Source organism: Sander lucioperca, chromosome 17 (assembly GCF_008315115.2).
Source record: "Sander lucioperca isolate FBNREF2018 chromosome 17, SLUC_FBN_1.2, whole genome shotgun sequence".
NCBI classification, from domain to species: Eukaryota; Metazoa; Chordata; class Actinopteri; order Perciformes; family Percidae; genus Sander; species Sander lucioperca.
Genome location: NC_050189.1, coordinates 4575304 through 4600137, shown reverse-complemented (window position 1 = coordinate 4600137; position 24834 = coordinate 4575304). Strand labels below are relative to the sequence as shown.

The 24834-nt window shown below is 40.6% G+C and overlaps 1 protein-coding gene across 2 annotated transcripts in view; it reads left to right on the top strand.

The window, feature by feature from the left end:
- Window positions 1-24834, top strand: part of stim2b (stromal interaction molecule 2b) — a 50499-nt gene that overhangs the window by 2763 nt on the left and 22902 nt on the right. The gene's annotated exons all lie outside the window — the stretch shown is intronic.

Below are 24834 nucleotides of genomic sequence, written 5' to 3'. Positions count from 1 at the left end.
TAACAACATCACAATATATTTAATCTCAGTGTCACTTTTTGGATGTTTTCAGCACCGGGGGGAAAAGGGTTTGTTGTAATGTTACTCAACACCTCTGAGAGACTTAGCTACTTCGCATTTGGGGCTGGCCGCCGAGTATCTCTGGTGCCGAGCTGTGGCCCCGGACCGGCCGAGGATACGCTGAGAGACTTCCTTCACGGCTGGGGCTGGCTGCTGAGTATCTTTGGAGCTGCGGCTCAGCCGAGGATACGTCTAGCTACATCGGGTGTTGCTTTCGATTTGTTTTCTTAGATTTGTTTTCTATCTATACAGCTAGCTAACGTTAGCTGGCGAACGTAATCGTGGGTTAGCCCAGTGCTGTTTAACGGTAACTTTACCTTGATCAAAACAATTATACTTAAAATAACTTCATGAACGTGTTGATCGATGTTGTAACTTTATAACGTTAACGTTCCCCATCGAGCATTAGCATGAGCTAACGTTACTTGTCAGCGTAGCACATTACGTTAAGCTGGATCAATCGATATTGAAATGTATCAATAAATAAGATCTCTGCTGTATTACTGTGTTGTAAGTGGCATGTAATCAATGACAAAATGATGCTGTGTGGCAGAAAGCAAGCTGTATAACAGTTACTGAGTGTAACTGTTCTGTGAGATTGTATGATTTACGATTACTCTCGAACGTATCATCTGAGTGCAGCGTTTTGACAGGAGTTAGAGGAACCAGAGGGGTCAAAGGTTATTAAACGGACCGTGTCATTAAAATAAAATAACAGATTTCTCTGGGTTTGAACGTTGTTGGAAACATTTAGGATAGTGTAAGTACACTACTCAACAAAATATATAACATAGGTATAGTCATTTTTAGACATTTTAATGCAGAAATGTTACATATTGTACTTTTAAAGCAAGACTAACATTTGATAGAGGATATAGCACATTGTTAAAAAAAAGTTGAATTCATAAGGAATAAAACGCACCATTGCTCAACTGAATACACAAAGGGGTTTTGTTGCTACAGCCTTAGTTGGTTTGGCATGACCAGTAGCTTATGGCGGCTAATGCAAGCTAACTTTATGTAACTGTTGCTGTATAACTGCTGTCAGTTTGCTGACTCTTCTCCGCTTGTGCTACTGTTATACTGTTATAAAACAGGCTGTGCGTCACACCACATGAAACCCAACAATAAAGGCGTGGACGGCTTGAGATTACAGTGACTACACATACTTATCTTGGTTATACATTTTTAAAACCTACAGCTTTAAATGTCTAATAAGTCATAAATGTGGGGGTGATACAGACTTCACTGTTTGACCATATGGCACTAAATCCATTAAGTGTGGAACACTACAAACTGATAACGATAGCTTTTACGCTTCATGTGTGCTGATCTGAATTGTAAAAATGCATCTAAATTGTTAATTTCCTGACGCTGCTTTCAGTTCCTATCGTCGACTGATCGTCAACTCATGTGGGGGGCTTGACATTAATAAGTGGTGCAAGGGTGTAGATTCTGTAGAAGATTAATTGAAAATTGTTTGGAGCGCACGCTCACGTGTCAAACAGCCAGCAGCTGGCCCCCCGTGACAGGCGGCACAGAGCAAACGCTGTTTTCTCAGCGTTAAGCCGTTATGTGAGAGACGCCCTCGCAGGTTTTTTTAGGGTTGCGTATTATGCAGGAGGTGGCAGTACCGGTAAAAAGTGATTGTATCATGTGGACAACACAACTTTCCACACTTTAGATTTTCTTTTCCCAGACATTTTTAGTTAAAGATTTAAATCCCTGCCGCCAAGATGCTCTGTCACGGATCATGGAAAGTGAAACTTAAATCTGTCATGGAGCGGTTGGATTTATTCACGCACTTTAAAAAGATTTATTTTAAAGTTTCTTTCTTTAAAATTTTTAATTTACAGAATGAAATGTTGATATTTATATCACAATAGGCTGTATATTAACTTATTGGGAAAAAAACAGGTAGTTCTATGTAAAATCAGACATTGAGCACCCCCATATAGCCAAAATGGCATGATCCTCGTTTCATAACACCTCTGCGAAGATTTGACTATGAAATAGGCAGTCGAATCATGCTCCCTCGATCGAAGCATCGATTATTCCTATTTCGGGTCAGCCCTAATTGCCCCACACATTCTGTAGAAAATATGTCTTGCCCTGGTAAATGAGGTTAGAGATGAAGCTTTTGTTATTAAAGCAGTTTAGGGTTCAAAGCTGCCATTTAGCATGCTGTGAGTGTGTGTGTGTGTGTGTGTGTGTGTGTGTGTGTGCGCGTGTGTGTGTGTGTGTGTGTGGTGGTTGGGTTTAACATTTGGTGGGTCAGGCAGCTCCCCTGTTATTTAGGATCTTCAAAAGAGGGCCAGAGTTGGCCCAGAAGCTGGGATTTTGTTTCAGAAATAAAGCGGAGGATGATGATGGAGGAGGATTACATAAGTGTGCAATTTGTCACATTTGAGCAGAGCACCCTTGACAAGAAATGAGTCATGTCAGAGTTCCCCACCATGTCTGAAAAGTGTAGACATTTGAATATCAAATGTTAAATTTAAACACCAATATGGCTAAACACTAATCCTTTCGGAGATTATTATGTTGTATTAGTTTTTCTGTCAGATAATTGTGCCAGTTAATAGTTGTCAGTAATTATTGCAACCGCAACCAGCTGTCGTCATATTGAGCATCAACATCCTATTGTGGTCTAGAATGTAATTAAAAAAAACAGAAGATTAACAGATTACTTGACTGATTTTGTATTGCAGGATCTACCTTTACAAAGCTGAATCAGGTACTGATGTAGTAATTGATTTTGGTGTTACACAAGATCTGAATTGAATGTCGAGGTGTAGCGTTGTTTTTGTGCTGGTGTTAAACTCATGTCATATGTCAGTTTGAAGTAATGTGACATGTTTCAGGTCTTTGTCTTAAAGTGCTCATATTATGCTTTTTGCCTTTTTCCCTTTCTTTTATTGTGTTATATATCTTTTTTGTGCACGTAATAGGTTTACAAAGTGAAAAAGCCCAAAGTCCACCCCAAAGGGACTGACCATCTTCCAGAGAAAACACTGTTCACAAACTGCTCCAAACAGCTCTATTGTAGTCCAGCCTTTACTTCCGTGACGAACGTGCATCACTTTGTAACACGTTATAATGCTCGCCTAGCTGCTAGCATGGCACGCCCTCATACTCTGCTTCTGACTGGCTAGTAGTCCTTACCTAGCTACTGAGCATGTGCGACTCCCAACAAAGATGGAACAGAAGTGAGATGCCTCACTCTGTAGCTAAAACAGAGAGCTCAACACACAGGATGAAAAGAGGAGCTGCAGCAATGTGCAGTACAACAAAAATATGGTGTTTTTTGAAAATTAAACCATGAAAACCCATTCTGGTACAACCTCTAAATACAATTATGAACCTGAAAATTAGCATAATATGAGCACTTTAACAACAAAATCTTGTTCCTCATTGTGTGACTTTTTAACTGTGTAGGGTTCCTGCATTAATTGTAAATTTACTTGCATGCACTGCAGTTTTTTCTTCCTAACATGGGCCAAATTCAGAGTAGATGTTAACAATAGGAATCATAAATCATTTCCATACACCCTGAGGAAGAAAATTGTGTTTTTCTGCATAAAAGAGAAAGGCATTTGTAAAGGAGATTGGTTAAGTGGCAATGTGAACGTGGTCTTCTCCCGTTTTAATGGTGTACTTAGCTTGTTTGGCGTTTCAACAAACAAAGCCCTTCCCTCCTTCTGCAAAGAACATCCAGTTCTCAAGTAATGTGCTTGCTGGATGATAGTCGTCTCAGATACAACTATCATTTGCATAAGCTTTACATAACTTACAAATACAGAAACTTGCTGCTATGGGTTAAATTACACAGACTCAAAAGCAGTAAAGCAAACATGAGTAGATCTCTCACACTCTATTTGACACATTCTTACATGTTTTATAAATCTTTTGCTCAGATTTCATTCAGAGATTGTCCAAGTTTGGAGAGAATTTGCTGGATATTGCTTTGTTTATATAGCTAAATCAGAGGTGACATTGGCTATCTCAGAGCAAAGTGACTGCATAAATAATGGGATTTGTTTGGAAAGGAGGTTCAACATTTGCCTCTCTCGCCAGTGCTCGCTTAAGTACTGCAGCGAGCACATGAATTTGCATTTTATGATACTTCTGTCGCTGCTGGCTAGACCATGTTCTATCAAAGTAACACTCACGCTTGAGAAAAGCCAGGCTTTCTTCCTACTGCGGTGTTGGAGCCTCAGAGCTCTGGGTTCGCTCTGGGGCCTAATAGAGAGAGTTTCAGAGTGAACGTGGAGCGAGTCATAATGTCCTGGTTCTGTGGAGTACAGCTCAACAGGCAAAGCCATTTCCTTTCCCTGACTAGAACAGACTGTTCTGAAGGGTTCCCCATGAGCCAAAAAGAAAAAAGGACCCGAAAACGCTCCATAGCTTTAGAAACTATCAGCTCATTTTGGTTTACGGACTGCATCTTTAATGTTTTTGGTTTAATCTCTCCACTCCACTCAACCTTAGCTGGCAGCTAGTTTTTTTGTGTGTGCAAAAAACTCTAAACAAAACCCATTGTACACTACCTGCCCAGCAACAAACTGCAAAGTTATCGACTAGCTGGTGAACATGGTGGAGCATTTAGCAGCTTCAAAGCCAGTGATTTCCCTCAGGAGTTGACAAAGCTAAAAAAGCAGAGTTAATATTGGACCTACTGTCACTAGGTGGCAACAAACATGACTGTAAATTAATGATAATGTCGCTCTGCTGGATGGGTAACAAGGCTACTGTTTTCCATATCAATTTGATTAATTCACGTTTTGTGTTTTTCAGCTTGTTTCTGCTGCACCTAAGTGGCCAAAAATCAATGAAATGCTGCTTTAATGCAAAATCCATATATAGGTCAAGTTATAGATCATTAATAACCTCAAACGAAAGGCCCGCGACGCATTGCCGCACTGACGCTACTCAGTTGCCCAGCCGACTTCCCCCAGAAGTGGACAGCTGCCGGCCATCTCAATCAGGGGCTTTAGGGTTGTGATCCAACCTAATGAGGCCCATTACGAAACAGAACAGACTGGTGTATTTATAAAGCCACAAGTTTTCCATGTGCATTTTCCATCATGCTCCCTGTTGTGGGTGCTGCTGACATTGACGCGGCAAGTTCAGAGTGTTCCTTATCATTATCGAGATCTGTCACAGTGGCATCGGGCCAGTCTGACTTTCAAATAGGTTTCACCGGTGAGATAATGGTCCCACGGTCACAAGCCATGGCAGAGAGCAGGGATCGGAGTGGAACAAGCTCTGACACAGTCAATGACCTGATTCACTGGCATGGAGGCATTGTTAAGTTGCTAATCCCCATTGAGGAGCTATTGTTCCTTTGTTATCTATATATTTTTCAATACATCCGAAGAAACATTAGCAACCTAATTTAAAAATTTCAGGCCAGGTCAGGCCATTTTTCTTCACTGTATCACTGTCAAATAACCTAAACGCTGAGACAAATCCTTGTTTTACATTCTTGAATCTCTAATGCACACACTAGTATGTTCTGGATATATGATAACGAGATATAGATATAGATACTGTATATGTTTGGGATATAGGTATTATAAGCATACAACATTAAGCAGCCAGTAAGCTGATTCACTCATGCAGAAAGCACCTCAGTAAGAGATGTAGGTCACTGTACTCAGCTGTACAGTGTTTCCTGCTGTGAGTGGCCGACAGTAGCAGAACCCTCTGCCCTCAATCAGCCCAGAAGGGACTATTGTTGTCCCACTACGCCACACTTAAAAGTGTTGATCCCCCAGCTGGCAGTGCATGGGCATTTGGCTGGGTCAGCCCTTTGTGATGGATGCACACAAGCTGGCAACACTGTATGCCAATAGGCAGGAAAAAGCACAAAAACATACAGTGATAACATGGTCTAGGTTCCATTGGCTGTTCTCAGTTTAATGAGGTGCAAACATAGTAGTGCTGAAACGGATAAAATTAATCATCAAGTCATTTTTGAAGGAAGAATGCTAAAGTTTCTTATACATATCATTAAAAATTTGTTTTGCACCATCGGTCCGGCACACAATTTGAAGATGTCCCCTTTGGGTTATGTAAACTTTGATGGCCGTTTTTCTGATATTTTATAGACACACAATGAATGGCTCTATTGCAACGATTGATCACTGTTGCATCCCTAAAACATAGAAAGAAAAGGCGGATAGAGGTCACCGCCTCGTCCTGTTACGAGAGTGGGATCCTGCTGTGATAATACCCATCACCTTAACACAGGAAGTTGCCAATGCCATGCCCTTCACAGAAGTCTAAAATTGTCACTGTGGCTTTCTTGCTTTGCATGTCATTTCCTGGCTAATCACATGTAGTTAGTGGGCATTAGTTTTTTCAGTGCTGCAAGCTAAATCTTACATTTTATTCATTGAGTTTCGCTAGATTAAACCTAGAAAGCTTTACTCCAATCTCTTTTTGTTTTCCAGTGTGAGACTACCTGAGGAAGACTATTTAGAAATGAGAAAGGTGAACAGATGTTATGTCCACAGCCGATTCTCCATTCATTTTCAGGCAAATGGATATATATATATATATATATATATATATATATATATATATATATATATATATATATATATATATATATTTGAGTGGGATTCAAAGTTAGATATTGGACGTGAGGAGCAGTCCCTTCTGATTTCAGGGACTTTCCCTTGGCAGAGGGCATGTGATGTGGTGGCCTGGGCAAGAGGGGCAAAGAGCGGTGTGGATTTCTTTGGTATGCTGTCCCCTCTCAAGTCTGTTTCCACCAACATTCGTGCTCTGACCTGTGCTCATAACAAATTAATATACAAGTAGAGACCAAACATAGCAGGGAGACTCAAATGTAAAGCAAGTGTAATTCAATATAGAAAACTCGAAGAGCAGCATAAGGATGCATACCTGTGTGCCTTTTCTTCTGCTTATTTCCGCTGCAAGACCAAAAAAAAAAAATCAATTAATACAGTTTAAAAGTTTTATGATATAGTTTTCAGGGTTGTTTTCCATTCGATTGAATGGTTAGGGGGATTTGTGGTGAGTTGACTGCTAATCCTTTTTAGTGCTGCTAACAGTAGCATGTCCGGACCAACAGGTGGGTTTTCAGTAACCTTCCCTTGATCTGGTCCGAAATGGGCCCAGTTTGTATTACACATCAAAGGACCTGAAAGCAACCACTTGACTTTCATTTGGGATTAGGAATTCTGTCTGCACATGATTTGTTTCTGCTGTGTTTCACATCAGAGACAGTAGCTTATGTTTTGATGTAAGATGCAGGAAGTTGGTAACATTTCGAAGTACATTATTGCCATGGGAATTGCATCACTTTCGTAAACTTGGCTGCTTTCTTTTCTCCAGATTTGACAGGCGTCTTTATTTGGATTAACTCCTAGAATAGACGTTGCTATTGTCTGAAGTGTTGCACTAATGCTTAGCTTTCAGACTGGCGTCCATATTTAGGAGCACCAAGTTAAAAAAAGACATCAGAATCCTATCAAGCAGGAAGGTAAAAGACATACACAGGAAGCTGGCAGAGAGCCAAACCTGCTGTCTGCTACAAATCATCTGACTGAGACATTCACATTTAAATACAGTGATTAGTGTCCAAAACCAAATTGTCTTTTATTGCCACTTTTCGCAATTAAACTAAAAACGTGTCCTTGCCCACTGAGCACACAAAGACATAGGCTTTTTCTGTGAAACCTTGTAGGTTTAAAGTTAATAGTGATAGTTTGAACAGGCTGTTCTCAATGTTCCTTTCTTTCATATAAATGCAATTTTATATCTTTCTCTTTCATGGCCATGCAGAGGTCTGAGCTGTGGATTTTTTAAATTTACAATTTGCACACATCTTAAACAATGCTCCGGTAATGTAAGATCCAACGAGATGTAAATGTTAGTAATAATAATTCTTACATAGAGCAAGAGCAGTGTACAGTATTTTGTTATCTTTTACTGCTCTTCTTCACCTGCTTCTTCTGAAGGTGAATATGTTTTCCTTTCACGGCTGTGGTGCAACTAATGAGGTCAGGCTTCTTTTACAACAATGTACTTGTAATATGATCCTTCATATTTGAAATATCTGTGTGGTTAAAATTGCAGTCAGTTGTCAGATGCAACACATCTATTGATGCACAACAGAACTTATAGCAAATACTGTATGTATCATTTACATTGAAAACCATATCTGAATTTATGTGGTTTGAATTTATGTGGCTACTTGGATTTTTCAGTACAGTAGGTACATTTATTTATATATATATATATATATATATGTAAAGTTTGCAGTATTTAAAAGAAAATTAAAGCCGCTCAAATTTACTAAATTGCAGCTAATCTAAAATTTCAAGGCAGAATAAAATGGAAAATATTCAAAGAGGGGAATTCAAACAACATACAATCAAATCAAGGTGCTTTTCAAAGTAAAACATTTCAATGCTAAGCCCTTTCACACATGTAGCACACAACAGGAGATCATCCGTGTCAGATGCGTTTACCCTGCTTCTTTACCCTCAGATGTTTGTTTTCTTCCAGTTTTGCTTGAACGGTATGAAACGTCTTCAACGCGCTCAACTGAATTTTCACACTTTCGGCTCAATCAGAGATTACACGGACTTTGTACTAGGAAGCTGGCAGGGTACAGAGCGGTTGATGATAAATTAAAACTTTTAAGGTTCAAATCATTACAGCTATTATTCGCTTCCATACACATCTTGTTTTGTTTTACTATTTTCGCAAGCCCAAACAAGTGTATCTGTTGTTTTGTTTTCGGTCTAGCTAGGTCCGGTGTGGTGTTGTAGTTTTTCTAACGTTACTAGTTGTTGCAACAGCATGTGAAAAAAGTTTGTTAGGCCAAAAAGAACGTAAATCTTGCGATAAAAAAATTGACGCCGTTAATAACGCGTTTAACTGACAGCACTAGTTTTTATTAGTTTTAGTCTTTTTTTGTAATATGTGTTATTTGTTGGGGGAGTCTTAACTTTAGCTTTCCTGTCCTAAGGCCAAGACACAGATAAAGAACACTTAGGCCGGCTGCACGCTGGCTGCGTGGCGTGAGCATGGCTTTTCTGTTGCGTGTCTTTACACACCAGAAACATGTCTGACGCGGCGCTGCTGCCTCTAGCCTTGTCTGGACACATGTATGTTTCCCATTGATAAATATATGCTGATCTGATTACAGCAAAGACAACGTCGGCAGTATTGACGGCAAAATAGGCTACAGTATATTTCGTTCTGTATCAACAGGTGCAATATTTGAAAATCGATAATTATTTATTAATATTTTTTTTAATTACATTTATATCTGCATTTATGTCAAAACCAAGAGACTTTCAAACATCAAAATGTCATTTATTAATATGTATTCGTGTCAAAATGACATATAAACATCTTTTCCTATTCTATTTTGCCTGGAAACGCTTCCAACACGCTTGCGTGTCGCGTGAAAAATAGGTGTCGGACCTATTTCTAGCATGCACGCGTTTTCTGAGACGTGCGTGTACCTGTTAACATGGGAGCCGAAATAAAAACGGACACGCCACGCAGCTGACACGCTCACGCCACGCAGCCAGTGTGCAGCCGGCATAAATCCCAGTCGGGAGATATTCAGGCTGCATCTTCCGTGCCCTTGTGTGCAGACTAAAATAATTTATTTTGCCTTGTAATCACAGATGTTCACGAGTTGTGCAAGAACATTGAATCCCGTTACTACATGGCCAAAGCATGTTGAGTTCTCATCATGCTTTTCATTGTTCATTGTTAACTTTTTAAGTCTAGCATGTGATCTCAGCTGCCTGCCCCTGGTCTCTTCCATAGACATTCAATCCAATAACCTTATTTCCAGAGGAGCGCGTCGAAGGCCAAGCGAGCACATTAAACAAGTGCTCGGCCTCTTCTTGTCTTTTCATCCTCTCTCCTGCTTTTCTTCCTCAGGCCAGCCGCATACATCACACATCTCGTGTTTGGTGCTGTTATTGAACATTCCTGGGACGCCCGGGAGCAAAGAGCGTCTCCTTTTCTGGAAGTTTTTAGATTGCACTTGGTGGGCCTCCACACGTTTTGCTCTAGTTGTCCCCCCTTTTTTGAGCTGTGGTCTAAGCAGGGGATTACTGGTACTCATTAAGGTGGTTTAGAAGGGTAAGAGATACCCTGTTGTAGTGGAAATGACTAAGTTCAAAAAGGTCAAAGACAAAGCACTCCATATCCCCTATTGAATCAAAGATAGGGAAGTAGAAGGCTTTTTTTCTGTTTAGGGTAGATGCAATGCAAACTTGAATGTGCCCTGTGGAGTGTTTTGTAAACAAAAAAGGTTATTGTTTACACTCATTGTTTCTCTCAAAACAAAAAGGGCAATGTACTCTGCAGTTGCCTAAGGTGCTCCAGCTCCACCTATATTGTCCATAACCCATTTGCTTCTCACATTTAGAAAATTGCGACAGACAGACAATACAGTTCAGGGTGGATCAGGTTTAGTTGAGACATGTCAAACGTCTGAAGCCTAGACACATGTAGCTTAGTGTGCGTGTGGTTTTTCAAGAATATGTTTTGACTGGAAATGGGACTCTGTCTTTGTGTAGGTGGCTGTTGAGAAATATGAATGCATGTCGTTTAATAAAAGCGCATAATTAGTGGATGAGTCAAAACTCATCCACTAATTATGCGCTTTTGAGTAGCACTGCTTGTAGTGTTTGCTTATTGATGTTTTTGCAGTTACACATTCTTCTGACATGCCTTAGGCCACCTTGGGGAGTTAAGCTTTGGATATACTCGCGTGTGACACCCTGCGCAGGCTTCCGTAGATGGCGCGCGCGCGCGTTGCGAGCATGCACGGAGCGGTTTATATTCCCATGAAGCAGGTTTTTTTTTTAGCTTTGACAAAACGATCCCTCATGTTTTTCCACACTCTCCAGCAAAATGCCTTTTCTTTTCCCAGTGTGGTGTCTCTCTTTGACCACATATTTAAGGCTGTTTGACTCTCTGTGGGCTGTACATGAATAATCACACAGATGTTTGTACAACCTGCTCCGGCAGTCTTTCCCAACTGAAATGAAAGTGCAGCGCGCATAGTTAAGCTCGCGGAGCTTTCGCGCTGGAAACGACAGCCGTGGTGATGTAATTTTATGGCTCGCGCACCTCGCGCCGGGAACACCGCAGCTACCATAATCCTAGCTTCAGAAAGCTCACCTGCCAGCATTGCGGTTGCTCAAACTACAGAAACCCTGGCAAAAAAAAATAATAGTTTCTTTTAGCAAACATATCAAGATGGAGAAATCCCTTGTTTGATTTTCGCATAGAGACGTTTGCTGTCAGATTTTTTACCCTGCTGCTGGCCAACTATATTAAAGCCACCTTGAGCTTCGTCTTGTGTTGAGTAACAAACCTAAGTAAAAGAGGTCAGTTTTTAAATGTACGCTCATGACACGTCTGTTTTAACAGCTTGTGCAAACTGAGAGTAACGTACAAACAACTTTCTGTATCTTGTTTCTTCCTCTTCAACTAACTACCCCCCTCTCCCTCTCTCTCTCTCTCTCTCTCTCTCTCTCTCATTACTCTCTACACTAGCTGGTGGCATTTGTAGGTGGCTGATGATATTTGTGTCTTATTAATGGCTGCTGATGTGCTGAAATGGTAGACTCTCCAGAAGCTTTATTTACTTGCCTTTAATACTGACCCCGTCAGCTTGACTTATGACACTGCCATATGGGCGTTAGTTGCAGGGGATACGTCTGGTACGCATTGACATCACATTCCTCTCCCTCCCCCCACTTTCACACCATTTGGAGCATTTAATTGGTGTATTGAATTTAATGTTATTAGGATTTTTATCTTTATTTACAAGACACACCTGACGTATGACTTTTACGTAATCACAAGACTGGGTCAGACATGTGTGTTGCCCCAGAGCAAAGCTTGTAACTAATTCATGGCGGCTGAGGGCATCAATACAACGCAGGAATTTATAAGAATGGCATTCATATCTTACTTATCCATATGGTAAATGCATGCATCATACATGCAGGAAAGCTGATATGAGTTTGGCACGGTGACAGTGGAACTGCTGACCAAGGTTATTATAGTTTTGCATTTTTCATTAGTTTTTATTTTTATTTCGTTTTGACTTTTTGTTTTCAAATTCAGTTTAGTTTTAATTAGTTTTTAAAGCGGGTTTGCTAGTTTAGTTTTTATTTTTTGAAAATGCTTAGTTTTAGTTTTAGTTTTTATTAGTGCTGTCAAACAATTAAAATATTTAATCACGATTAATCGCATTAATAACCACGAGGCTGGCGAGGCTGAGTCTGTTTTTCAGATAACGACAGCTACAGTCTGGTGTTAGAATTCTCTCCAGTGAAATACAGACACACTTTACACCGTTTAGCTGTCAGCATTTTAACTGTGTCTACTCCAGCTGCTAGCTAACAGTAGGTTAACGTTACCTGCTGCTATGTGTAGTGTTGACTAGCGTCCCGTGCGGCGATGTTAAAAACTCTTCGGATCTACACGATTCACGTGGATGACGTTTTCCCCATTCAAAACGGCGATTTTCGCCGAAAAGCGACTACTTTGCAGGTATGTACTACTCTTTGGCCGGCTCGCAAGCCCAAACAAGTGTGTCTGTTGTTTTGTTTTCGGTCTAGCTAGGTCCGGTGTGGTGTTGTAGTTTTTCTAACGTTACTAGTTGTTGCAACAGCATGTGAAAAAAGTTTGTTAGGCCAAAAAGAACGTAAATCTTGCGATAAAAAAATTGACGCCGTTAAAATGGGTTTGCGTTGACGCCGTTAATAACGCGTTTAACTGACAGCACTAGTTTTTATTAGTTTTAGTCTTTTTTTGTAATATGTGTTATTTGTTGGGGGATTCAAAAAGGTCAGAAAAACTACTGTGTAGTAAAAACTCAACAAAAACATCATACAATTTTAGAAATATGTATTCACAATGTATTCAACAATAACACCAGTACATAAAATGTAGCTTACATATGGTCATAAATATGTACACAGTCTACACAAGGCCGCAGTAAGAGCAAAATGTGTAAGTGACGTGTTCCAGGAAAAAAAAAACCTGAATAGCCAACAGACTAAAGAAGGCATACATGAACAGGCGTTTTGAACATTGGTTCGAGTAAAGTGGCGAACTTTTTGTAGTCAATCGAGTCACACAGTTGTGTAGACATCCCAGTATCAATACACATATTAACCCACGCTTCCTCCCGCTTTTGTGTTCCTGCGTATGTACTAACCAGCAGCTATCGGGTCGCCGGTGAAAGCCTTCCTGTAGTGTTCTCTGTCCTGCTGTTGTCTCTGTCATGCTGCCTGGCGCTGTATTCATACATCCATGCCTGTAATGTTACAGGGGTTAGCTTCTGTTTGGGGGAAAGGGGGCTTTGCTTTCTCCTTTACCTTGTTATGGTAAGATAGGTTAGCCTCCTAGCTTGTGTGCGCTTCTCAAATGTACTTTCAAATTCGTGGGATTTTTCCCTGTATTAAATTGTCCACATATTTTACGACTTTCCACTGCAAGGCACTTGCTTTTATCTGACACAGTCATAATCAAATAAGTGCCGCTTTCTTCCGACTTTCGGTACCGCTATGATGCCAGGCGAGGGGCATGGACTATGTTGTGTTCATTTTGACATGGAATGTCGGGATTTCTGGGTTCCCAGTCGGAAACTATACATGTCTACGGGAAATGTCATGGTCGGAAAGGTATAACGTTATTTGCTTTATGAAAGACATCGATAAAGACGAAAACTAAGTACATTTACTCGATCATTTTATTTTATTTTAGTTAGTTTTGCAAACAGACATTGCAGTTTTAGTTTAGTTATCATTTTTTTGTAATGCCTCGTTTTTATTTTTATTTCAGTTAACACAGTTGACAATGTTTTTTCCCACCTAGTTTCCGTTATTTCGTTCGTTTTTCGTTAACGATTATAACCTTGCTGCTGACATGGCTGACACACGGCGTTTCTCAAAATCAAGGAAGGATCCTTCAAAGCCTGAATTTCGAGCATGCTACGTCATCGAAGTCCGTTGAAGGACTGTTCCAATGTCGAGGATCCTCCGAATTCCACCAAGGACTGAGTCCTTCGTTCGGAGAATTTCCAAGGATGCATATATGTTTCCTCCACTGTCTGATAATATACTGTTTGACATCCAAGCAGGAGGTCGCCTAAACTTGTAGCCACTGTGTTGTTACATCATGGCAGAAGAGTCAGTAAGTGAATAATGAAACCAGAAGAAAAAGGTTCAAGGCCCAGTGACTCCAGGCTGCAAGTGTCCATGAGCAAGACATGAGTCCCCAGTTCTGTCTCTGACTTACCTGTACAAAACAAGAGAAAACAAACATTTTCTTCAGAGATCTCTTATCTGTGTTCAACTCATGGATGTATAATAAGACCAACTGACCTTTTTATTATTTTATTTTTTAAAGATAATTTTTTGGGCTTTTATTGCCTTTATTTATAGGAGAGATTAAGCCAGAGAGAAGTGGGAGAGAGAGGGGGGATGACACGCAGCAAAGGGCCGCGTGTCAGAACCGAACCAGTGGCCGTTGCGACAAAGGACTGAGCCTCTGTACTTGGGGCGCACGCTCAACCAGACGAGCTAACCATGCGCCCCACTGACCTGTATTATTAACTATACAACAAGTAGATCTGACCAGGCAATCTAATTGGTCAACTAGACATTTCGAACATGCTCAAATCTAATAGCACACCATGCACATCACTAAAAATATTAGTCCGTCTTTTTCATGTCAACATTCCAGAGTTGAATGAAAAACTATTTTTTGAAACCTTTTTATTCATGAAAATAAATCACGAACCACAGTGGAGAACACAGAGGCTCTCATGTATGTACATTTGCAAATGTAGCGTTATCAGCGCCATGGCCAACCCGCAGAAAGCGCACGCTGTGATACTTCAGCTTACGTCGTATTTACCAAACCTGCAGTTCATTGGGTAATCAGCGCCTTTCTCCGCCCACTATACCGTAAATTGCATTATAGTAAAGCGTTAAGTACTTGTGCTATGATACGGCTGAGTGCAGACTGCGATATTCCCACTGCTGATGCTATGACTGTTTGAAATGACTCTGATGCCAATATTTGTAATGTAGCGAGGAGTTTAACAACTGCTGGAATGGAATGTGAACGCTGAGTCGGAGATTCAATGTCATCTTTGATTTCTTCCAGTAGCCTAACTGTTTAGCTGTTTTAACGCTTAATGAGGTTTTTGTCACGGGCGGTTTTTGTACATACCGCGGAATACATAATTAGGCGCACTTTACGCTTCCCCTCCCATCTCTTTATGGGAAACTCCCACTTTCCCCTTGACCCTCCCGTGAATGCATATGCATGACACGGAAAAGCGCAATTTGCCATTTTCACTTCCCGCAACAGGCAGTATGCGCTTTTACCTCAGTGCGGCATGTTTGTACATACCTCGCCATGCTTTTACACGCACGTTGCGCTCTCCAACACATTTATATCAAAGTGATTTTTCGGATTAAATTAGTTAGTCTTATTATACAGCACTCTGGAGTTATTGGAAATGTTTGGATCACATCAGCTGTGCAGGTGAGTTGATGACATGGCGCTGTGTTAAAAATAGCATAAAGCTGCCTACACACGATCTGAGGTAAAACTGCTCTGCGCTGGCTGTTCCATTGATTTCCTATGGGGAGAGCGGTGCCGCCCAACTAGGCGCAGCGCTACCCTTGGTACAATTATTTCAACCTTGACCTTGTTGCCGCTGACCTTTTAAGGCGCAACCAATTCCAGGACGTTCCTGCGCTGCGCTTTGCCTCTCTGTTCTGCACCCTACCTCACGGTTTTGCCCCAGATCACGTGTAAGCGGCTTAACGTTACATGTGAAGTTTGCGTTCATAGTAGCTAACGATCTATCCATGGAAACAAATATTTTTCAGCAGATATCTTGTTTACAACACGTTTGAGTTAGCAAAGCAGTTTTGTGTTTGTGTGTGTAATATTTATTTAGTTTGGAAAAACCTCACGATCTCTAGTGTTACAAAGCTACCGTTAGTTTAGTTTAAGTTGGCTGGCTGACTAACATTAACGTTAGCTAAACGGGGACAAGAAATCGTCTCTGTTGCTTGAAGTTTACGGATGTATAGTAGCTAAATCTGTCCATGGAAAGAAAAATCAGCAAATATTTTAGTTACAACACGATTGAGCTAGCTAAGCAGTTTTGTGTTTATATGTGCAATATTTGTTTAGTTTGGGAAATCCTACAAAGCTAACATTAGCTTAAGTTGGCCTGATGACTCAGCAGGGACTAGAACTCCTACCTGTTGTTTTGTTATTTTTATGAGCAAATTGCCCCCCACAATATGAATATAGTTTATTACCTTTATTTTGTTGGTAACCTTTGTATGTATAATCGCAATATTACAGTGATGACGCCTCGGTCCTGACCGCATCAGTGACAAAGCGCACCCTAGCCTGTAATATTTCCTAATTGACCTATTGGTTAGTACCGCTGAGACATTACCGTATGTTAATATAGAACCACACTAGAAATATCGTTTTTCGATATACGGTTTGGCTGTCACTAAAATATTCACACATTTTACAAGTCAAGTATGATGAAGTCTGTCTGGCATCTGGTGTCACAATCAGAAGAGAATGTGTTTCCCAGGATGTTTAAAGGCGAAATTGGTTTGAAGCTTGCCCTGCAAGCTAATGCTCGCTAATATTTCTTGAAAGCCAGCGTACCTACCCTGAGGAAGCTGCAGTAAATCTATTTTAAATGTTACTTGGTGACAGGAAATATGTTTTAGGTACCTTTCGGTAGTATGCGACATAGAGTTGAATTTAACAGGTTCTTGACGTAATTTAATCAATTTGTTTTCAAACTAACTAAAAAGCATTTTCATATGATCACCATGTTAGGCCCTACATGTGACACAGTTTTGAGCAACTTATCACTCAGCATCTGATGTGGCTCTTTCATCGCGATTTAATTGATTTGACAAGGCAACCTCCTGGTTAAACTTGACCTAATTAAGCCTCCTCCACAGAAGAGACAAACTGTTTGACCCCAGCTGGCTACTAGCAGCTTGTCTGAGAGTATCTAAGAGTCACAGAAGGCTGAAATACGAAGAGGTGAAACTCTTCTGTGTGTAAGCGAGCTCACTCTCATCTGTTTTAGCATGTGGAGTGTTTACTGACATGTTCTCTTACTTCATCCTTGTCTGCTCGTTGAGTCTGCTGCCACCTGTACTGCCATTCAGCACCATCTTAGACACTCAAGAGCAGTGACGGACTGGCCATCTGGAATTTGGGCAAATGCCAGAAGGGCCGCCCCCCTATCGACCCCTATGGCCACTACTGATAATTTGTCTTTGGTTAATTTTGATAAGTTAATTTATGCATGCAGCCACAAATATTCAAGATTGTACTGCGGCGAGGTGCGTGGAAAGATTCACTCGGAAGGCAGAGTTACTTATTTCCAAGCTAGGTTATTGACAAAAATAGGGCCGGTGTGCTGCAAATGCCAGGGCCGTTTTTTGATCCCAGTCCGTCACTGCTCAAGAGTGTGCATGAATAGGCACTGTATGTGCGTGCACATGTCTTTGACATGCCATCTGTGTCGAGAGAGAGACAGAGAGACAGACAGACAGACACAGGCAGACAGACAATCAATGTGTGTGTCTATGTGAGAGCACGACATAGCTATACAAAGACATCTTGAGCAGTTTGCAGGTAAGAAGAGGCCACTTGGCTCCCCCAGAGTTGCATATCAAGCCCATCATATCCTGCTATTGGCATGCAATTGGCCTTTGTAGTTTTTAGCAAACGTTATACAAACTGGAGTAGATATTGCATTTGTTGGGAACTATTTACAGCTGCAGATTAAAACACATTTGATGCAGTACAGAGTATTTGGGAGTAAGTAGGAGAATGTATGTAAGATCGATTAAAAATAAACTAAATAAAATCCTTATTGAAGGAACATGTCACCCAGTGCAACGGTTTGGCTCATTGATGTGTTTTTATTGGAGGCCTATGGCACAGAGAAATACTTAGAAATTAATTATTCTGGAGTTTTTATGGTCCTAATACAGTCCTGTCATACTGCTGATCTAAGTTGAATAAGAGCACATATGGAAATTTAGACTACAAAAAACAAATTTTACTCCCATACTGTCAATTCAAATTACCACATCAAACCTGCATAAGAAAATGTTTATCTGACTTTGTAAATATGTCGTTCTCTAACAATATAAACACAGCACACACCCAGAATGCAGTGGGGTTAGTGCGCTATGTCAGCTATATAAACATGATGTCCATGTGTCTCAAGGAATCAGGTTCAAGGAAGTCCCCAAAAAGTCACTGTAAACACATCAGACACACTCCTCCCTATCTGCTTCTCCTGTCAACAGCTTTCTTTGAAAATGAAGCCAGAACCTTCTTAATGACATGCATACAGTATATTGTGCATATAATTTTTTTTTTGAAGTGTTGGGATTCACTTTAAAGGCAGCAGCTGACAGCTAAACACTTTTGTTATCAGGTTCTTTTGAACCAAACCTGAAGCCCTCTGTGACAGCTTGCACGCATTTGTGAGTTATGGCAAAGTGAATTACTGTACGGCTACTTTCCTGCTTGTGTTTGCCTGCTGTGTGTGTGTGTGTACTTAACATCTGCTCGTGTGTGTGTGTGTTTGAGCAAGGGAGACCTCTGCCATTGTTGAGCTTTTATATCCTGACAACTGGGAGCCTGATGTGTTAAAAATAACCCAGTGCTTTCCAATTTTGTCATCTTTTGGGACTACTTCTCCCGGCTGTTTTGATTTTGCATGCGTCCCCCTGGAATGCTCGGGGTCACCATTGGCCACTTCCTGTCGCATGGTTCCTCATTGTAGTGCTCGCAGTTCTCCCTTAACATACTCAAACACGCTTAAAAATAGGACACCTGGGAAGGAAAGGCTTGTGCTGTCATATTTCTGAATTGCACACTAGGTGGCCTAGCCTAAATACTGTCAGTGAATGACAGCATTTTTTTCTTTCTTTTATCTTAGAATTATCTTTTCCTCTATGAGCTTCACACGAAGTTGGTTCTTGAAGGGTTCTGCACACATGAAGAACAGATTTAGGCCACCAGTAAATAAAGAAATGACAATACAAAAAAGATCAACAACATCAAAGAAAGTTGTTTGTAACCAATTCTGATGTCTCTGCAAAACAAACTAAGTTAAAGTTGGATTTACAATCGGATATGCAGCCAGCCGTGTGTGTGTGTGTGTGTGTGTGTGTGTGTGTGTGTGTGTGTGTAAAACACAAGTAAAGTGTTTGAGTTTTGTGCCTGTTCAAATAACCAAACAACCAAATAGATAAGCATGATATGCAAACAGGCTTGCACTGACAAGCTAAGCAAATGCATAATATAACTAGTTCTCAAGCATCAGGTGCAGAGGTTGACAAACACTGCTAAAATACGGCGTATCTGAGAAAGAGACTTGTTGTGTTCATAATCTTTCATGTCACTGTTAGATCCACATTTTCATCTAGTGTGGTTAGCTTAAAGAGGCAAGTTAAGTGTTTGTGGTTGCTTTGTGCCTCAGTGTTTCACTATTTTTGTAGTGCAGTGTTTAGAGGAAGTATGGTATGTGCGCTTATACACCAGCCAGTTTGGTAGAGGTCAATGTGGTCATACCAGGAAGTGGCTGGTGATTTTGTAATTGCAGCAGCTTCGTCAAAACACAAGTTAAATATTTAGTTCAGTGCCACACACATCATGTTGACGGGGAGATTTTAAAGCCACTGTCGTTTCATACAGCCTAACCAACCTACTTTACCCTTTACACAAAAACAAGTGATCACTGTGTTATCCAACCTCTGGCACTGTATCGATGTGAGGCTCTGTCCAGGTGCAGCCCTATGGCAACGCTGGTTTCCTTATTTGACATGGACATACTCCCCAGTGTCCTCTCCTCCAAACTTAGCCTGGGCACACGTCCAATCATATGTCTCCTTTTGCTTCTTCTGCAGATTGCAAAGTGGCAACTCTATAACTAACATGTCACGTCTTGTTTCAGTAAACAGATCCTACATCAGAACCCACAGAAAGTTCCACATGGTCGCCTATACACTATACTGTACATTCTTATGGATAAACTTTAAAAAATCTTCTTTTTTTTTTACATGCATCCAAAATAGTCATGACTTGTTGGCAACTTTCTTTGCAGTATTTGAGAGCAATGAAAGTATTTTATTATGTACTTTTCAAATATAAAAGGAATAGTTTGATATACTTACAGTGGTGGGGGGAGTGGGGGAGAGAATTGGTTGTCTAGATGACAATGTATGTTTATTTTAAAACAACCACAAGTAGATTAAATGTTCATAAACCGCATAATGGCCAAAAAAACCGGCCTAAGTGCCACAAAGTAACAGACTATGCAAAATCTTTCTTTTCCGACAGTATGTGACAACTTCTAAAAAGTTACAGACTATTTGTTTCTTTATAATAGGCATACATAAATCACAATCATACTAGGCTAAATGTAGGCTACCATCTGGGCCTGCACGGTGGCAGGAAAAAGACGCAGAGATGTAAGACACCGTGTCTCTACCTTACAATGATTTTGGTACACCAAACGTAGATTTGCGCTCTGGAGTTCGGCTGATAAACTCTGCCATGAGACCCTGAATATCAGATCATCCAAAATGTCTTTGTGGACGTGAAGCAGTGCCATGTGTGAAAGTCTGCTCTGAGTGATAGTGCTACGGAGCCAGGTTTTCAGGCAGCAAAGAGCTGAGACCTTTCGGAGCCAGCTTTAGACACTGGTAACCTCGGTGAAAAGCCCTCTTGTTTGGGGATGTAGAGCTGATACAATAATTACTAAAATCATCCCTCTCTTCATCCCACACCCCAAACATGACATACAAAATGTCGTGGACAGGGCATGAAGTTAACTTTTTTGACCACCAGCCACTGTGGCAGGTGGATTTTTAAATCCACCTTCCACAGTGACTTTTTACCAGCCAGTTGTTTTTTTTTGCCTCATAAAGGTGAAAAACAGGAATGGCTGTGTCTCTATGATCCTATCCTGTCCTGTTGATGGTAGCCTACTCGTGGACATTGCGCCGTCATCACGTGCTGTAGTAGGGGGGCCTGCCTTGATAATCCTGCATAGGGGCTCGGTGTTGGCTCGTTACGCCGCTGCATATAAGAGATGAGATGACAAAATCAGGAGTAGCCTACGCGCACCACAACAGCAACAAAACACTGGTGAATGCGCACCATAACACATGAGTTGTTGCAAAAAAAGTTTAAATTTATTTTTGTATAGTTCTTAAAAATAAAAAAAAATGAATAAAAAGGAAACTTGTTTTGGGGAGAATAATAATTATTACTGTTAATTAATTACTCTGGGCTGAGATTAGGAACCTTACAAAAAGGCTCAGGATTCTGCAAATGTTGGTATAATATGAAAATGGCTGGTGGATTTAAGACACAAAATAATAATTTATTGAATTAATCAAATATGAACATGCTTGCTTGTTGATCTTTACATTGTTAGTTAATTTCCTATCCTGGGCTGGGACACACATTCATATAGTTTAATAAAGTACTCATTGGACTTTAACTTATCATTGCACTTACAATAACGAGTGTAGCTGTCAATAATCAATTTAGGTCATCCTGTACGTCTCATCTGCGTTTTTTCCTGCATCCACCGTGTGTGTGTGTGTGTGTGTGTGTGTGTGTGTGTGTGTGTGCGTGCGCCAGTCGCAGGGGAAACGAAGCAGCCCCGCCCGCTGCAGAGACTGGCAGGATTGAAACAGCTTTCAGCTTTCATTCAGCTTTTTCGTTACAGCGTACATTGATGTTAAAATGTATACAGGTTGGCAGGACATTCTGAAATGTTTTGCATGGTCTTTCGCTGTATGTTTTGTTCGTAAATGTGAGATGTTCGAGTCACACACACGTCTCGTCTTCATATCAGAAACAAGGAAATTAATTTGACCCATTCTCACTCCCGCTTGGTCAGTGGCTGCACGTGGGACTGCTGGGATTGTGTGAGTAATGAAAATGTGATAGGGGGCCCCGGCTGTCAATCAATGGCTGTCTTCCAGTGATGCGGGCCCCTGATTGGACCAGGCCCGTAAGTAACCGCGTACCCTGCTTACCGATAGTTACGTGTCTGAATCACTTAATTCTCATTGGCTACCCGCCAATGTGGCAGGTAGATTGACAGCCAATTGCAAAATTCACCCGCATTTGGCGGGTGGTCGGGTGTTAATTCCATGCCCTGGGGTTGGAACAGAAACAACAACGAGATATTTATAAGCTATCATTTTATTGTCATCGCAGTTTGTCAACAGGGGGTGCTGCCGCACCTGCAGCACTCCTAGTTCCTGCGTTCACATGGTCCACAGGATCCACAGGATCCACGCCGGTATCATGATGCCACGACTACCAGATTACAGCAGTGAAAATGAAATAAAATGATTTTATGGGCCGAAAATATCCAGACTTTAAAACACAAGAGAATTAATACATACATATTGTTTATCCTGACCAGATTTAATTTTCCAAACACAGGCACACATCTGTCACTCAAGAACCGTTTTCCGTTATCAGTTTTTACAATTTTTAATGAGCGCTGAAGAACCGCTGAGGTGTTGTAAACTCATTGAACACACAGACTGTCAAATAAAACTGCAGTTCATTTTTGACATAGTGAGTAAATCTACTGAAATGGCCAACATCTTGGTGGAGTGTGATGTGTAAGATGAGAAAGCAGAGGTTAAGTCATGTATGTCATGATTGTAAAAAAAAAACGTGGCTATCTGTACATCTTTTTTGGAGGGTCATAAAAAAAATGTATTGCTGGCAAAGGAGGGTCAAGTCTATTTTGAGTAAAGATCCCAAAACTCCAGTCCCTTAGCATAAAGGCTGAAACAGGTAAACAGCTAGCCTGGATCTGTTTTAAAGGTTAGAAAAACAACAACCAATAACTCATTTTTTTACTTTTGCTTTTGTACGGGTTAAACAACCAAAATAAAATGTATTAATAAGTGAGCTTTAGAAGTGCTGGTAGCCATTTCTTTAATGTATAGAGCCACGCTTTACCCCTTTACCTGTTTACCCCTGTTTCTAGTCTTTATGCTAAGCTAAGGTAACCAGCACTAGCTTCATATTTACCATACAGACACAAGGTTTCTATGAATCTTCTCATTTAACTCTCGGCAAGAAAGTGAAGTGTATTTCCTCAAAATGTCAAACTTTTAAACTGATGCGTTGACGGCATGAGATTATTTGTACATTTTCTGCATTTTTCTTTTTGAGCATTCAGAAAATGTATGGAGCATTTGTAGTATTTTGATTTCTTTGAGTTTGTGCAGTTGTATTTTGTGCATCCAAAAGTGTTTTGACACTACAACACGATTTTGATTGTCCCTTGGTTTGCATTTCTGGTGGCTTTTCTATCGTCCAGATAGCTCCTCTGATTGAGAAAAACTGCTAATTGCCAAAGCCTGATCCATGTGTTTGGGTGTGTGTTGCTATCTAATTGTTATTTGGGTGTTGTGTCTCCCTCTGCTACTTTATGGCTTTGTGTTTGGCCTGAAACTGTTGCCAAACAGGGATCATCATTATTTGTTGGGCTTGGACAAGGCCTTGGCACTACTTGGATTGACATTAAACAAGCGGTTATAGGCTTAAGAAATAGTTTTGGTCATGTTGTATGCAGTTTATGGACTGATGTATGTAAGATTGTGACCTACATTTTTTTTAAATGGGATTTTGAGCTTGTGTATCTGGTATATGTGTGTGTTTGTATGACCCACTGTCTTTGTGGCTGTTCAATCTGTCTGTGTGTGTGTTTTGTGGCTCCATTGAGACGGTTTGGCACCTGGCCAGCTCAAACTGTCCATGGCTTGGAACGCTTAAAGTAATGGGCTCATTTCCCCAGTGGGACTGAAAGGGGACTGGATAAAAACAAGAGGGGGATGCCTTAGGACACTGCAGGAATGACAACAGCACACGAGTGTCCAGCAGGAGCACTGAGTGGACTTCTGACGTGAAAAGATGCTTTATATTTTGTTGTCAGCATTTGAGATAGTAGCGATAACAGCCACAACTGGAATCACCTTAATCAGATGCACAAAAACACTGTCTTTACAAATTAAATATTTGAAGAGTTAAGCTCAAATGACTGAGGGACTCAGTGGTCCAAATTTCAGGTTCAAGTGCAGGCCCTTGTGAGATATTAGACAGTGTAGACAGTAGACACTTGATTTGGAGCTACAGTTTCAGAGGAGTATGACTGCCAGGAGCAGTGATTTAAAACTCATCTGTCCTTATTTTAAAACACACAAGGAAGTGGCATGCTTTTTAATAAATGTCTGGAGGGCAGGTGTGGTCAACCCCTTAGAGGCAGGTGGAGCAAGGTTAGCACAAATTGCCTGTAAGAATTACACAGAGGAGGAAAACGAGTCATCCACTATTCTCCTTTGAAAACAAGTTATTTGTGTGTGTGTGTTAATATTCTTTAAGATGTTTCTTTCTGCTTCTGCTGTTTTATAACCTGTCAGCAAGTCACTCTTAAAGCTGCATCTCAAAGTGACTCTGACATTCAAGACACCTGGCATTTAGATGTCATTAAAACTAATTTTTATTATTGATTCATTTGCAAATTGTTTTTTTTAATTAATTGATTTATAGTTTTGCGTTTTGAATGTAAAACCAGAAAACTGAAAATTTGCCCATCACATTTCTTTGTATTAATGC